The 16,849-nt window shown below is 41.3% G+C and overlaps 1 protein-coding gene across 1 annotated transcript in view; it reads right to left on the bottom strand.

The window, feature by feature from the left end:
• The window catches only part of USP9X (ubiquitin specific peptidase 9 X-linked), a 437,788-nt gene extending 426,223 nt beyond the window's left edge, over positions 1-11,565 (bottom strand). Inside the window, 1 exon segment of the mRNA XM_077480883.1 lies at positions 11,126-11,565. The gene's annotated coding sequence lies outside the window, so the exon portion shown is untranslated.
• Positions 11,566-16,849: the final 5,284 nt, after the last annotated feature.

The raw sequence follows: 16,849 nt of genomic DNA, 5'->3' as shown, positions 1-16,849 counted from the left end.
TCTTGAAAAAACAGAATTTATACCACTGATGATTGGCCTTCCAGGTGGTTTATCTACTCTTTTATGTATTTTTGGATTGTAATACATAACAGGTGTTTTGGTTGAGTTTGACACCAAATATTCGGCCTCTTTGTCATTGAGAATCCCCATTAATTGCCCTTTTTTCACATAGGCTTTCAGTTGGGCTTCATATCTTGGTTTCGGGTTGCCCTTCAATTTTTTATATGTATTCTCGACTTGTAGTAGATTTTTCATTTCCTCTTGATAGTCACTCTTATTCAGAATCACTAGGCCACCTCCCTTGTCTGCTGGCCTTATCACTACTTCTTTATTGTCTCCCAATTTTTTGATCGTTTTCCATACATTATTCGATCTCTTATTTTTACTATCTTTGAGTTTTCTCAAATCTTTTTCCACCATTTTACTGAAAGCTGTCAAACATTGGTTTCCTGCTGTATTTGGATTGAACACTGATTTGTTTTTCAGTTCTGTTTGAGTGTATAATGATTCCTTTCTCACTTTGCTTTCCGTATTTATTGCAAAGTGTTTTTTTAAATTCAATTTTCTCATAAATTTTTTGAGGTCTATAAAGGTTTCGAACTTATTAAGGTGTTTATCCGGGGCATATTTTAAGCCTAAGTCCAAGATTTTCATTTCCTCTTCACTGAATTCTACTTTACTTAGATTATATATCCCTTTTCCTATTATGTTCTTCTTCTTTTTCTTGTTCTTTCCTCCTCGGCATCCCCTATATTTCCTTCTCTTTCGCCATATCCTTGAGTATCCTCCATTCTCCTCCTGTATTGGTTGTTCCAGTTCCCTCTCGGGACCCACTGTCCCCTGTCTTCTCTGTGATCTTCCCTGTGTTGTTCTGTCCTGTATGGGCCTTCTCTGAACTGTCTTCTCTCTCCATTGCCTCCTCTCCATCTCGGGGTTCTGTAGGGTACCCTTGCAGTCCATCTGCCCGGTGGTCAGATATTAAAAACCAGCTTGCACCTTTCACTGAGCATAAAGATTATAAAGATAAGGAACATGAACTACAGGAATCTATAAAGAAATATGATGCAGACCTTCAAACAAAGAAACAGAAAAAAAATTTAAGAGAGATGTTGCTGATTATAATGAGATGAAAGTATATAAATGGCAGATACCCATGCAGGAGGATAGAAACGAACAGGAAGATGAATCAATAGAGGACCCTAATGAAGGTTCTATGGAAACAGTGGAAGTAGAGACTGAGTTACCAATAATGCAGAGGAATTATAACACAACTCCTAGAAGAAGACCCATACTCAAAACTCCTAACCAGGGGAATTATAGGGTGGATAATAGGCGTAGTGATTTTCAGGAAATGCCTGAACAGGAAAGATCTAGATATAATATCCCCACCCGCAATCAGTTCTCTCCTTTAAGGGAATACACATATAATACATACCCGCAGGAGGATATTCAGTATAGGAGAGAATTCAGATATCCACCTAGGAAACCAACAAGAGGATATGGGGATTTTCGTGGGAACGGCCCAAGAGACAGACCACCGGGCAGATGGACTGCAAGGGTACCCTACAGAACCCCGAGATGGAGAGGAGGCAATGGAGAGAGAAGACAGTTCAGAGAAGGCCCATACAGGACAGAACAACACAGGGAAGATCACAGAGAAGACAGGGGACAGTGGGTCCCGAGAGGGAACTGGAACAACCAATACAGGAGGAGAATGGAGGATACTCAAGGATATGGCGAAAGAGAAGGAAATATAGGGGATGCCGAGGAGGAAAGAACAAGAAAAAGAAGAAGAACATAATAGGAAAAGGGATATATAATCTAAGTAAAGTAGAATTCAGTGAAGAGGAAATGAAAATCTTGGACTTAGGCTTAAAATATGCCCCGGATAAACACCTTAATAAGTTCGAAACCTTTATAGACCTCAAAAAATTTATGAGAAAATTGAATTTAAAAAAACACTTTGCAATAAATACGGAAAGCAAAGTGAGAAAGGAATCATTATACACTCAAACAGAACTGAAAAACAAATCAGTGTTCAATCCAAATACAGCAGGAAACCAATGTTTGACAGCTTTCAGTAAAATGGTGGAAAAAGATTTGAGAAAACTCAAAGATAGTAAAAATAAGAGATCGAATAATGTATGGAAAACGATCAAAAAATTGGGAGACAATAAAGAAGTAGTGATAAGGCCAGCAGACAAGGGAGGTGGCCTAGTGATTCTGAATAAGAGTGACTATCAAGAGGAAATGAAAAATCTACTACAAGTCGAGAATACATATAAAAAATTGAAGGGCAACCCGAAACCAAGATATGAAGCCCAACTGAAAGCCTATGTGAAAAAAGGGCAATTAATGGGGATTCTCAATGACAAAGAGGCCGAATATTTGGTGTCAAACTCAACCAAAACACCTGTTATGTATTACAATCCAAAAATACATAAAAGAGTAGATAAACCACCTGGAAGGCCAATCATCAGTGGTATAAATTCTGTTTTTTCAAGATTGGGGGAATACCTAGACATCTTCCTGAAGCCGTTGGTACTGAAGGGCAAGTCCTATCTCAGGGATAGTGCCCAACTTATAGAGCTTTTGAACAACATCCAAGGCACAGACCAATATTTACTAGCTACTATAGATGTAAACTCGCTGTATACAAGCATTGTGCAGAAGGACGGTCTAATAGGAGTAGAAAGAGCACTACACAAACACACTAACATGAAACAAGAACAAGTGCAATACATCCTAGAGGGCCTTGAGATGGCCATGGCCTGTAACTATTTCTGGTACGGACATCATTATTATGTACAGACCACAGGAGTGGCTATGGGTGCACGGTATGCACCAAGTGTCGCCAACCTGTTGATGAATCTGTGGGAGGAGGAGTATATTTACTCAAGGAAAATACCCCAGCTAAAGTTTTTTCGACGGTACATTGACGATCTAGTGATCTTGTGGGACGGAACCCCAGAAGAATTTGAAAGATTTCTATCTAATCTGGATAACAACAAGTATGGACTCACATTTAGTGGGAAATGTGACAAACAAAAGATAGAATTCCTTGATCTAGAAATCTTCAAGAAGAATGATGTTCTTCACACAAAAACCTTCTTCAAAGAAACGGACAGAAACAGCTACATCCCTACTTCAAGCTGTCATCATCCTAAATGGAAAGCAAATATACCAAAAGGACAGCTTTTAAGAATCAGGAGGAATTGTAATTCTATTGAGGATTTCTCTTCCCAAGCAGACAAATTGGTCGCACAATTTGTTGAAAAAGGATATAAGTATGAGTCGTTGGTTAAAATAAAAACTGAAGTTGGGAACACTGATAGAAATACTCTGATAAGAAGAACCATCAAAGAAAAACAAAAATTTGACCTAGCGTTTATCACCGGATACAATGTACAATATTATGAAATAGAGAAAATAATAAAAAAATATTGGCCCATCCTTCAAGAAGATAAAGTATTGTCAACCATCCTCCCAAAGAAACCAAAATTTATCTATAGGAGAGCGCCGACACTACGTAATATGCTAGCACACAATGTAGTCGATGGCCCTAAGAATAGTACCTTTCTGGAAGAATTGAAAGGGTTCTATAAATGTAACAAATGCTTGGCCTGTAGGGCTAGCAAACCCCAACCTCGAAGGAGGAAAACATTCAGATCTAAAACAGACCACACAGAATACAAAATCAGAGAACTCATTACATGTCGGAGCACACACGTGACTTATGTGCTGGAATGTCCATGCAATTTACAATATGTGGGCAGAACCACTAGACCACTGTACATTAGGATCAGGGAACATGTTAATAACATCAAGAAGGGGTTCCCTAATCATAATGTATCTAGACATTTTGATCTTTTCCACCATAGAGATCCTTCTAAAATGGTATTTTATGGTATCGACTGTATAAAACAAAATTGGAGAGGGGGCAATATGACCACCCTTATATCTCAGAACGAAACCAGCTGGATATACAGATTGAACACCTTGGCCCCGAAAGGGCTAAATATCGACATAGACCTCAACTGCTTTATAGCAAATCCATAGACAGTAAGGAGGGACATACCTTTGTCCAGGGCTTACTGACTGCTAGAGAAGTCCTAAAGTCCCCCCCTATGCATATACATATGAAACTCCATGGGGTAGGTGTAGGGGAACTGATAAGGATGAATCTCTAATCTAATAATGTGGGAATAATCAGGTCATGAACATGAACCTATCAATGAGAAGAAGTAAATAATCCAAATTCCCCATTTGAGGCCTATGGGATTCTATCTGAGAAATTTAGTTATAAAAGTAGGAAGAACTTCCTGAATACTGATAGGAGGTTCATATATAAAAATTTAAAAAATTTTTTTAAAAAACTCTCTGACCAACATCAGTTTTACAAGGTAATATCTGGTATATAAAAATAGTTAATAGAAGTTCTATGTGTATAAATAACTCAGAGGATAATGTAGAACCTATCTGGTAACCAAATAGTTCATAAAAACCCCCTTTCTCTGAAATAAAGAATAAAGGATATAAAATAAAAAATAAAGATAAATATAAGGGAAATAAAATTAATGACCTAGGTGGGTGTATTGAAGTTCCCACTAAGAAACATTTTCCCCTTTTATTTCTGTTAAAAAATAATTTTCCCCTCTTATTTCTGTGAAAATTTGGTTTCCTTTAAGAGCATTATGTATTAAGTAAGGGGGATTGAGATACGACCTCTCATTATGATAGAAAGTATTCTTCTAGCACATATACATTGGCAGTATCAGTATAAAAAATTAGCTCGTAAGAGTTACTGTGGAACGCAATAAGTAAACAAATCGGTAGATCCGCCCAGCTCAGCGATTGGCTGAAGGCTGGGAATGGGCGGTGCAGGCACCTTAAAATACGTGGTTATGGGTGTACGTGATATCGCTGCTGAGGACGTCTATGACGAAACGCGTCCAGCGTTATTACGTACACCACGTCATTTCCGGTGCGCCTGACCCGGTGGAGCGCAGTTGGAACGCACGCCGTTCTAATAGGAGACTACTCCTGTTGATGGGCGAACCGGGCTGGTGCCAAACAATTTTCCTTCAAACTTCGGTCTATAGGAGGAAAACTCCTTTATTGAGATAAGTAGATCTGCATCCAGTGCATGGGAAGCCTATAGTCCCCAAATAAAACGGGACCCGCTAGAGAATTGGCTACTTAGGCCCCATACATTTGAGTACAGCGCTGGTTTGCATTAATAGAAGGACTTTTGTTTTTAGATATATTTTTATTTTTTATTTTTTAAAAAATTTTTTGTTTGCTGTTCCGGGTTTTTTTATTTATTTTTTACAACTAATTTTACTTTTATTCCTATTTTTATTTTTGTGTTTTTTCTGAGATGTAGTATTGGTATATGCATATACATTGAATATACAGGCGTACAGTGCAATTGCTGCAGACCGCACGTCGTGGCTTAAAGGGACATCTGTAAAAAAGTGGTCTTTTGCACCGAGCACTGTAATGTTTTAGTATATGCAAAAACTCTTTATTCCTACCTTTTTTTTGTAATTATAAAATATTTTTGTAATAAAGCATATTTTTTGAATGATCATCAGCCCTCTGCTATATACATATTTAGAAGGTATATAAAATATTGCAGAAGCCATATTCTTTGTAAAAATCCTGTTTTTGAAGAACCCTTTTTTGCAGCCCGTCCCCCCCCCCCCCCCCCCCCTTTTTTTCTCAAGTGGTCAGTCATTGAGAATACTACACCATGAATAGATTTTTTCTCTCTTGAGGACCTATTGGCGGATAATAAAGCCTCCTTCTTTCATCGTTTCCAATAAACCTTGGGGAAACTGAAGACAGAGACAATCAGAAGAATCCTCAACCCAGTGGAGCACAGATTACGGGCAATATACCCCCTAGGGGGTGCGTGGATTCGGTGAGTGGGGACCCTTGAGGGGGAACGAGCACGGAAGTCACCAATAAGCAGGCTTAATCACAAAAGTCACCTTCCTGTTATTTGAAAAAGAATAATCGCATGGTTGAAAGCACTTGATAAGAGACTCTTTGTGGACTTTATATAGATAGACACATAAACCTATTGATTTTTTGGATACTATTTATACTTTTTTTAGGTTTTTTCTTCTTTCACATTTGCAAAAGGGGTGTTGAGAACCACTCCGCACACTTATCTATTTACCTTTTTTATTATATTTTTTCTGGCGTTTGACTTTTTCAACTTTTTGATTTTGATTTTATTTCTTTTGCTTTGCATTTTTCATGGTCTTGGTGGTTTTCACTGTAATATAATATATTTTTTCACCTATAGGGTACTATAGCGGTAATACAAATTGCGCACAGGTATAGCAACTGCACAGGAATTGCACAAATACAGTGCGATTATAAGTGTAACTTCTCCCCCGAATAGGGGTTTTTGTACACCATTGAGAGATAGTCGGCTGTGTAGTATATCAATATATGTTTTTGAGATCACCAAAATTAATACCACAAAAATAATTTGAATATTGTCTGGGATGCTACATGTGGTTGTGGGTATAGCTCAGGGTCTAATATATTTATCTACCTTTACACCTTTGGGTCTCTGACTGAGTGAGGTAGCGCCATCAGCCCATTATTATCATCCAAGTTTTAAACACAACCTGGACTTCAGATTGTGTTCTTAGGGAGGCAGCAACCTCAGAGTGACTAATACAAATAGGTCTAAATTTTATATATGTATTGGTTATAAAGTTATACCTCATAAAAACTACAACCAGTGAAACATTATCAAATAAAGTTAGGGGGCGATATAGGCATTCTCATACACTCCTGTTTGATTGTGACCTGATCCATAAGCGCGGCCTCTTGTGTATAGTTTTTTCATGGGTTGTTACCAGGGTGAATAAAAATCATGATTTAGGGCCAGTTCTCACTGCCGCTATGCAGGAACCCTGCAAATCCACTGCGGGTTCCCGCATCACACGTTTCCCGGCGGCAGTTCACACTGCCCTATGCAAACTGCTGCAAATGTCAGGTAAAAGTTAATGACACCCCCAAATCAGTTGGCATATCGCAATGCGATCTGCTTCTGTTGACACATACTGCCGCAGGGGGGCCCGGCTGCACAAAACATGGTACCTGGACGTTGTCCATATGACCTGGTCTGGGGCACACGAGCCGCTCCTGCTGTGATTGGACACGGCAGGAGTCAAAAAGCAGGGCCAGCAGCTGTCGGCCTCCCATGATGAGGAACGACAGGTGTAAACAAAGCAGAATGTCCTTCTGTCAGACAGGAAGAGAGATCTGTACTTCCTGCTAATAAGGAACACAGATCTCTCTGTTCCTGCAGTGCGTTAACCCCTTATTGCCCCGATGTTAACCCCTTTTCTGCCAGTGTCATTTATACATTGGTCAGCGCATTTTCTTTAACACTGATCACTGTATTGGTGCAAATGGGCACCAAAAAGTGTCACTTAGTGTCCAATTTGTCCACCACAATGTCACAGTCCCACTAAAAATCTAAAAATCGCTGATCACCATTACTAAAAAAAATAAAAAAAATAAAAAAAGGTAGAAAATAAAATAAAGTCCCTAAATCTACCCCATAGTTTGTAGACGCTATAACTTTTTCGCAAAACAATATAAACTAATTTGGGATTTTTTTTTTACCAAAATTATGTAGCAGAATACATAATGGCCAAAATTGATGAAGAAATTTAAATTATTTTTTTTATAGTGCAAAACAATAAAACAGAGGTGATCAAATATCACCAAAAGAAAGCTCTATTTGAAGGGGGGAAAAAAACTGTTTGGGTAAACCTTTACACGCCTGCACAATTGTCAGTTAAAGTAATACAGAGTCGTATCGCAAAAAATGGCCTGGTCATCAAGTGGGTAAAAATTCTTCCAGGGCTGAAGTGGTTAAAACAGATTTCTTTGGATTTTTATCAAATTTATTTTTCTAAAATGCTTTTGGAGTAAAAATCTAAAGATTTTATATTTAAGATACATTAATATTTTTTTTATTCAGCATGAAATGGAGCTTAGTTATGTAGCCTGAGGCTATATATTCTGCAATATTTACATTTTTGGTAAACTCATTCAATGAATCCAAGCTATGCAAGCTGAGAGAACATGCACTGGCAATACCGTTTTAAATTAAAAAATTTTTTAGTAATTCTAAAACTGTGTGATTAACCTAAAATCGGTACCAATATCGCAATTTTACTAACCTGACAGCTTATTATTCTAAATAGTATCTAATATTTGCAAACAAAACAAAGGTTTGCCAACTACCAGCAAGAATGAGTCCTTACATTTAACCACTTTCCACCCGACCTATAGCAGAATGACGGCCAGGAAGCGGTTCAGTTATCCTGACTGGGCGTCATATGACATCCAGGATAACAAGCCAGCGCGCACAGATCAGTGTTGTGGTGTATGAGAGTCTGACACATTGCAACTCCGATCTTGGTAAAGAGCCTCTCAGATGTGTGTTCACAGCTGATCGATGTAAACAGGAAAAGCCATGTATTGGCTTTTCCTCTATTGTGTCGGACAGACGCGAGTAGAGGAGTGCCAATCGGCGGGGGGGGGGGGGGGGGAGCTGGGGGGTCTGCACTGCCCACCCAGGACCACCAGGGATGCCAATCAGTGCCTGTCAGTGAAGAAAATGTACTAATTTACAAAATTTTATAACGAAACAAAGAACGTATTTTTTTGTCTAGCAAAAATTAAGATCACCAGTGGTGATCAAATACCACCAAAAGAGAGCTCTATTTGTGGGAACAAAATTATAAAAATTGTTAAAAGTGCAACAATGCTAAAAGTTGAAAATTGGCTGGGGGGAGGGGGGGTGGAGTGCCCTGTACTAAAGTGGTTAAAGAGCACCTGTCATTTCAGATCCATCATGTCAGGGGGCATCCACTCACCTTTCATCTGCTGCTTCCACGTCCCTCACCTTGTTGTGTCACTGCCGCATCACCAGTTGTCCCATTAACGTGAATGGGACTGTGTCAACAGCGGGTCAGAGGAGGAGTCAGACAAGGATAGCAAGACAGAGGATAAAATTTTTCAGCGTTTTTTTTTTTTTTTTTTTTTTTTTTAGCAAAACAAAAATATTCCTATAAAAGGCTTATGGCTCAAAAATGTTGATAAAACACGTTTTTAAGCTGTTTTCAGCTTTTTCCATTATTAGAGCTGTTTTACAGCTGAAAAACTCCTCTCAAAAACCACTAGTTCCAAGTTAGTTGCTGATTACAGCCTGTGTGTGCGCATGGAAACATAGGATAACATGCTGGGGAGTTTATTGGCTGCAGAAAAAAATGCAGCTGCAAAAACATCCAGTGTGCACAAGGCCTAAAAAAATTATGGTTTAAAAAGAGTCGTTTTAAATCAAATCCACCATGGCTGTTACCGATGTGGTGAAAATCTCATGTCAATCGCACCTTTAGGCCCCTTTCACACTTTCACTAAGTCCTGCGACTTAGGGCTGCAAAGTCGCATGACAAGTCACACCCCCATGATTTCCAATGAGTACCATTTATATCTGTGCAACTTCCAAGTCCTTCTACTACTTTGGTCCGACCGATGCGAGTTGAGGTCCATAGAACTCAAGCTTACACAGGCATTCCCTAAAATCGCAGCTGCAAAATTGTGGTTAAGTCAAAAACAGTGAGAAAACGGCCTTATATATATTTTTACCCAGGAAAATCATGACATGTTCAATAGATAATTTAGCCGCTGTATATTTAATACACACCCATACATTTTAGTATAAATATATCATTTTAAATAAATGTAGGTCTTGTACATAAAAAAAAAAAATTATATACACACACACATATATATATATATATATATATATATATATATATATATATATATATATATATATATATATATATATATATATATATATAAAAATGTCACATATGAAGAGGACTGCAGCATAGCTATATGCTGTCATTTTTATAGGACATATGCTGCAAGCCATTTGAATCAATTTGGTGGTTTGCAGGGAATTCACCAGGTTGTGTGCATGGACTATTGTACAGGATTTATATAACGCCGACAGTTTACGCATTGATTTACAACTTAGGGCAGACTGTACAAATACTTTACTACAGTAGGAATCAGAGGGCCCTGCTTGTTAGAGCTTACAATCTAAGACTATGGGGGTTATTTACGAAAGGCAAATCCACTTTGCACTGCAAGTGCACTTGGAAGTGCAGCCGCTCTAAAGCTAAGGGGTAAATGAGTGGAAGCTCTGCTGATTTTATCATCCAATCATGTGCAAGCGGAAATGTTTTTTTTTTTTTCCTTGCATGTCCCCCTCGTATCTACAGTGACTGCACTTCCAAGTGCACTTAAAAGTGCAAAGTGGATTTTGCTTTAGTAAATAACCCCCTATATCATAGATTGTAAGCTCTAATGAGCAGGGCCCTCTGATTCCTACTGTAGTAAAGTATATTGTACAATCTATCCACAAGAGTGTGTGTGTATATTATACACACATATTGTGGGTAGACTGTACAAATACAATATACTTTAATACAGTAGGAATCAGAGGGTATTATATATCTACATCTAGAGAGTGTGTGTGTGTAATATATATATATCCCCCTCTGATTCCTACTGTACTAAAGTATATTGTATTTGTACAGTCTACCTAAAGAGGTGAGTTTGTGTGCGTACACACCTCTTGTGGGTAGACTGTACAAATACAATATACTTTAGATATATATTACCCTCTGATTCCTACTGTACTAAAGTATATTGTATTTGTACAGTCTACCCACAAGAGGTGTTCGCACACAGACAAACCTCTTGTGGGTAGATTGTACAAATACAATAGGAATCAAAGGATATATAAGATAGTGATATACATCTATTAGATATAAAACTTTGGTGCTGTGTCTCCATCTCTGTACTAGTACACCCCTGACAGAGCCATAAATACTGATGAACGGTTACAATGTCAACAGTGCCTTGCAAACAAAGTGCTTGTGCAATGTGTTTCATTGATTAGAGGTTAAAGTGATCCGAGCAAACAAGGGCAGTGACAGGCAGCGTAGGCCAGGCCTGGAAGCAGACGAGGCCTCCCCGCACTGTAGGCCAGGCTTGACGCCTTACTTACATTTCCCGCAGCTGCTGTCTGTGTTGTAGGACAAGGCTGCCCAGGTTTGTAGGTATAGGGGAGGAGGCAGGCTAGGAAAAAGGGCAGGCCGGGCCTGGAACTACTGGCAGAGGCCTTCAGGGCAGGAGAGAGCAGGCTGCCATTGACATAAAGTGAAGTCAGGGGCCTGGAATGGCTGGCAGGCGGGCCGGGCCTACATGTCTCTGGCGTCTTTTTTTTCCCCACCCACCCAGTCCAAACCACTCCACCTCAGAAATGGCGTTTGGCAGAAAGCAGAAGAGAGAAACGGGGAAGGGGGAGGAGAGACGGGAAGAGGACAGAGAGGGGAGGGAGGAGGAAATGCCGGCCTGCCAGGACACACAACTGCAGGACATGGACGGGTCAGGGAGAAGGGTGGAGAGGTGGAGAGAATGGCTGCAGCGCCCTCCCCCTCCCACGAAGGGGTTAAGTAGAAATAAAGCAGACGAGTTATGAGGAGAGGAGACGAGGCAGCAATGGCCGCCTGCTGGAGGAGGAGAGAGGAAGAGGAGGAGTGCTAGCTCATCCTCAGTCAGCCCCAGACAGGATGGGGGAGAGTAGAGACGTCAGCCATTTTCCTCTACACTTCATCATGTTATAAAAAAAAAAAAGAGAGAGCAGGAGGAGGAAGGAGAGAGCAGGGTGGAGGGAGAGCTCCTATTACCTGTCATGGATGTCTGCCACAGCCGTACATGACAGGGCAATGGGCCCGGCCTCAGGCTACGTGTTCTCTCCACTCACCTCACATACGGGCAGGCCCCACACAACCCTCACCTCACACACCCGCCATGTACTTACCGCAAACTAATAAGTCCTCCCCCGGAGCAGGAGAGCAGGAGCCGGGCGGCCACTCATACACACCCGGGCAGGGTCACACATGTATGGACTCTCCCGGCTCCCCCAGCCTCTTCCTCTAGACGAGCTCAGGCTCTGGACGGTGTGCACAGCGGCGCGGTCGGGCGGTGTTTTTTTTTTTTATTATTATTATTTTTTTCCTTTATGTCCTCCCCCGCAACTTCACAAGCAATAAAACTTCACGTCGCCTCCCGCTCTGATTTTTTTTTATTCTCCTTCCTCCCCGGTCGGAGGTTGTGTGTGCCGGCTCCTCCAAGCCTTTCCCTTTTCAATGGCCTTGTCAGAGAGCTCCGCTTTGTGCTGTCAGTGAAGGCTCGGACGCCGCTTCCGCCTAGCTCTTTATTCCGTTGCTGTCATTGCAGTCTTTCTCGCAGCTCTTTTCTTTGGCCGGCGGTGCGTTTTTCCTGCGTCATGAGCTAGTAGCAGCAGCTTCAGCTGAGCGCCTCCTCCTCTCCCACCATCATCATCATCAGCAGCAACCACCTCCTCTTCCTCCACAGCCCGGACATGCACTCTGTCACTGCAAACCGGCGCCTTCCTACCTCACTGCCGACTGCTCCGTGCAATGTGAGGAGACCAACCGGTGTAATGAATAACACCATGAAGCAAGGGGACCCGTGTAATAAATAACACCATGTAGAAAGGGGACCCGTCTAATAAATAACACCATGCAGAAAGGGGACCCATGTAATAAATAACACCATGCAGAAAGGGGACCCATGTAGAAAGGGAACCCATGTAATAAATAACACCATGCAGAAAGGGAATCCATGTAATAACACCTTGCAGAACGGGGACCCATGTAATGAATAACACCATGCAGAAAGGGAACCCATGTAATAAATAACACAATACAGAAAGGGGACCAGTGTAATAAATAACACCGTGCAGAAAGGGAATCCATGTAATAACGCCATGCAGAAAGGGGACCGTGTAATAAATAACACCATGCAGAAAGGGGACCCATGTAATAAATAACACCATGCAGAAAGGGGACCCATGTAATGAATAACACCATGCAGAAAGGGAACCCATGTAATAACACCATGCAGAAAGGGGACCAGTGTAATAAATAACACCATGCAGAAAGGGAATCCATGTAATAACACCATGCAGAAAGGGGACACATGTAATAAATAACACCATGCAGAAAGGGGACCAGTGTAATAAATAACACTGTGCAGAAAGGGAACCCATGTAATAACACCATGCAGAAAGGGGACACATGTAATAAATAACACCATGCAGAAAGGGGACCCATGTAATAAATAACACCATGCAGAAAGGGAATCCATGTAATAACACCATGCAGAAAGGGGACCCATGTAATGAATAACACCATGCAGAAAGGGAACCCATGTAATAAATAACACCATACAGAAAGGGGACCAGTGTAATAAATAACACCATGCAGAAAGGGAATCCATGTAATAACACCATGCAGAAAGGGGACCGTGTAATAAATAACACCATGCAGAAAGGGGACCAATGTAATAAATAACACCATGGAACCCGTGTAATAACACTATGCAGAAAGGGGACCCATGTAATAAATAACACCATGCAGAAAGGGGACCAGTGTAATAACACCATGGAACCTGTGTAATAAATAACACCATGCAGAAAGGGGACCCATGTAATAACACCATGCAGAAATGGAGCCCATGTAATAACACCATGGATCCCGTGTAATAAATAACACCATGCAGAAAGAGGACCCATGTAATGAATAACACCATGCAGAAAGGGAACCCATGTAATAAATAACATCACGCAGAAAGGGGACCAGTGTAATAAATAACACCATGCAGAAAGGGAATCCATGTAATAACACTATGCAGAAAGGGGACCCATGTAATAAATAACACCATGCAGAAAGGGGACCAGTATAATAACACCATGGAACCTGTGTAATAAATAACACCATGCAGAAAGGGGACCCATGTACTAACACCATACAGAAAGGGAGCCCATGTAATAACACCATGGATCCCGTGTAATAAATAACACCATTCAGAAAGGGGACCCATGTAATGAATAACACCATGCAGAAAGGGAACCCATGTAATAAATAACATCACGCAGAAAGGGGACAAGTGTAATAAATAACACCATGCAGAAAGGGGATCCATGTAATAACACCATGCAGAAAGGGGACACATGTAATAAATAACACCATGCAGAAAGAGGATCAGTGTAATAAATAACACCGTGCAGAAAGGGAACCCATGTAATAACACCATGCAGAAAGGGGACACATGTAATAAATAACACCATGGAACCCGTGTAATAAATAACACCATGCAGAAAGAATGGGAACCCGTGTAATAAATAACACCATGCAGAAAGGGGACCCATGTAATAAATAACACCATGCAGAAAGGGAACCCATGTAATAACACCATGGAACCCGTGTAATAAATAACACCATGCAGAAAGGGAACCCATGTAATAACACCATGGAACCCATGTAATAAATAACACCATGCAGAAAGGGGACCCTTGTAATAAATAACACCATGGAGCCCATATAATAAATAACTCCATGCAGAAAGGGAATCCATGTAATAACACCATGCAGAAAGGGGACACATGTAATAAATAACACCATGCAGAAAGAGGATCAGTGTAATAAATAACACTGTGCAGAAAGGGAACCTATGTAATAACACCATGCAGAAAGGGGACACGTAATAAATAACACCATGGAACCCGTGTAATAAATAACACCATGCAGAAAGGGAACCCATGTAATAAATAACACCATGCAGAAAGGGGACCCATGTAATAAATAACACCATGCAGAAAGGGAACCCATGTAATAACACCATGGAACCCGTGTAATAAATAACACCATGCAGAAAGGGAACCCATGTAATAACACCATGGAACCCGTGTAATAAGTAACACCATGCAGAAAGGGGACCCTTGTAATAAATAACACCATGGAGCCCATATAATAAATAACTCCATGCAGAAAGGGGAACCCCCCCTGTAATAAAACCCACCATGCAGAAAGGGGAATCCCCCCCCCATGTGCAAAATCCCTATTCAGCTTTGATAGCTGAGGCTACATTTACACTAGCATCAAAAGCGGGCATTTTATTGGCACAAGAGCCCATTCGCACACCACATTGCAGTCTCAATTCACACGGTTCTTTCCCGCTTAAAATCTGAGGTAAAATAAGAATAGTTTCTTTGCTATGGACAACGCACCATATTTAGCCCCACATCTCTCTGAGGTAAAATAACGTTGATTTTTTTTTTTTTCAAACTTTTTTTGCAATTCACAAAAAAAAAAAAAAGAAAAACACTACTAAAGTATTTTATTTGTGAAACTATTCGGTATTCTATCTCAGTGGCATGAATACACGTTGGCATTCATGGTTCCCTTAATGAACTGTAACTCCCCAGTGTCGGTGTTCTGACAAGAAAGGTCCCCCATCGGATAGTGTCCGCCTTGTATTGCGCAGCAAATGCGCAGTACGGAGGACAAAGGAGACACTGAAAGTCTCCGAACATGAACAGCTGTTGTACACGGCACGTGCGCAATTAACACTACATTGTGCCGCAGGCTCCCGATGCTCGTACAACTCTGCAAGGGGCAAATGCATACAGAAGATGGCCAGAGCTCATACAATGGTGGTGGATTTCTCAAAGGAGCGGATGGCATCATCTGTATGCATCCAGCCCTACAATCACCCCTTGCAGAGTTGTACGAGCATCAGGAGCGTGTGGAACAATGTAGTGTTAATTGCGCAGGCGCAGTGTACAGCTCATGAACACCTGATCGTGTTCGGAGACTTTCGGCTTCTTCTTTGTCCTCCGTACCGTGCAAGCGATGCGTCTGCGCAGTACAGGGCGGACACTATCTAATAGGGGACAGTTCTCGACAGGACACCGGCAGCACTAATGCAGCCCCAGACCAAGACACTGCCACCTCCATGCTTGACTGTGTACTCCTCACTAGGGATGAGCTTCGTGTTCGCACGTTCGGTGAATACCGAACGTTATGAGCCGTTCGCGCCAAATTCGTGTGGCGCTCACGGCACATAGTGCACTGCACCATCGCAGTGCATTGCTGGCTCATGATTGGCCAAGCATGCACTGTGACCCTGCATGCTTGGCCAATCACAGCACCGGCAGCGAGGAGGCAGGATGCCTGTGGCCAATCATAGCTCAGGCTGTGTAGTACACGCCCCACACTATATAAGGCCGCCAGCGTGGCTGCCTTGTGTAGTGTGTTGGCGTCTGTAGGAGTTAGTGGGTGTTCTCTGTGTACCTTCAACACAGTATACACCGTTCGTTATCGGCCGATTTTGCGTTCTTTCTCTTCTGTAATTGAGCTTTTAGCAATCTGCAGGAGTTTGTGGGTGTTGTCTGCGTTCCCTGACCGCAGTATACACCATTATATCCACCTATATAGCTAGCTATATTGCTCTTCTGTAATAGAGCTTGCAGTCAATTGTAGGAATGGGAACAGAGGGGCGCCAGACTGAGTGCAGTATAAATCATATATTTAATAAAAACAAGTAGTAACTCACAGGTTAAATTAGATGAGTTCAGTATGCAGTGAAAATCGCCAGTCCTGGAGTCTCATAAATGTCTTCCCTTTGCAGCCTGGGGCACTGGTGTGATCTTACAGGGATCCAGAAAATGCTGGGAACCAGGAGGCAGGAAACAAGAAGCAGCTGGTCGTGACTTCACAGGAACAGGAAGTGTGATTATTCACAGTGGCAAGGAATGGTAATGCATTTCGAAGCTACAGCTTCTTCATCAGACCTGTAGCTTCGAAATGCATTACCATTCCTTGCCACTGTGAATAATCACACTTCCTGTTCCTGTGAAGTC

Source organism: Lithobates pipiens, unplaced genomic scaffold (genome assembly GCF_037356315.1).
Source record: "Lithobates pipiens isolate NorthernLeopardFrog02 unplaced genomic scaffold, aLitPip1_a1.2 Scaffold_16, whole genome shotgun sequence".
In the NCBI taxonomy this organism is placed as follows: Eukaryota; Metazoa; Chordata; class Amphibia; order Anura; family Ranidae; genus Lithobates; species Lithobates pipiens.
The sequence above is the reverse complement of the archived record's forward strand: the minus strand, read 5'-3'. Positions and strand labels throughout refer to the sequence as shown.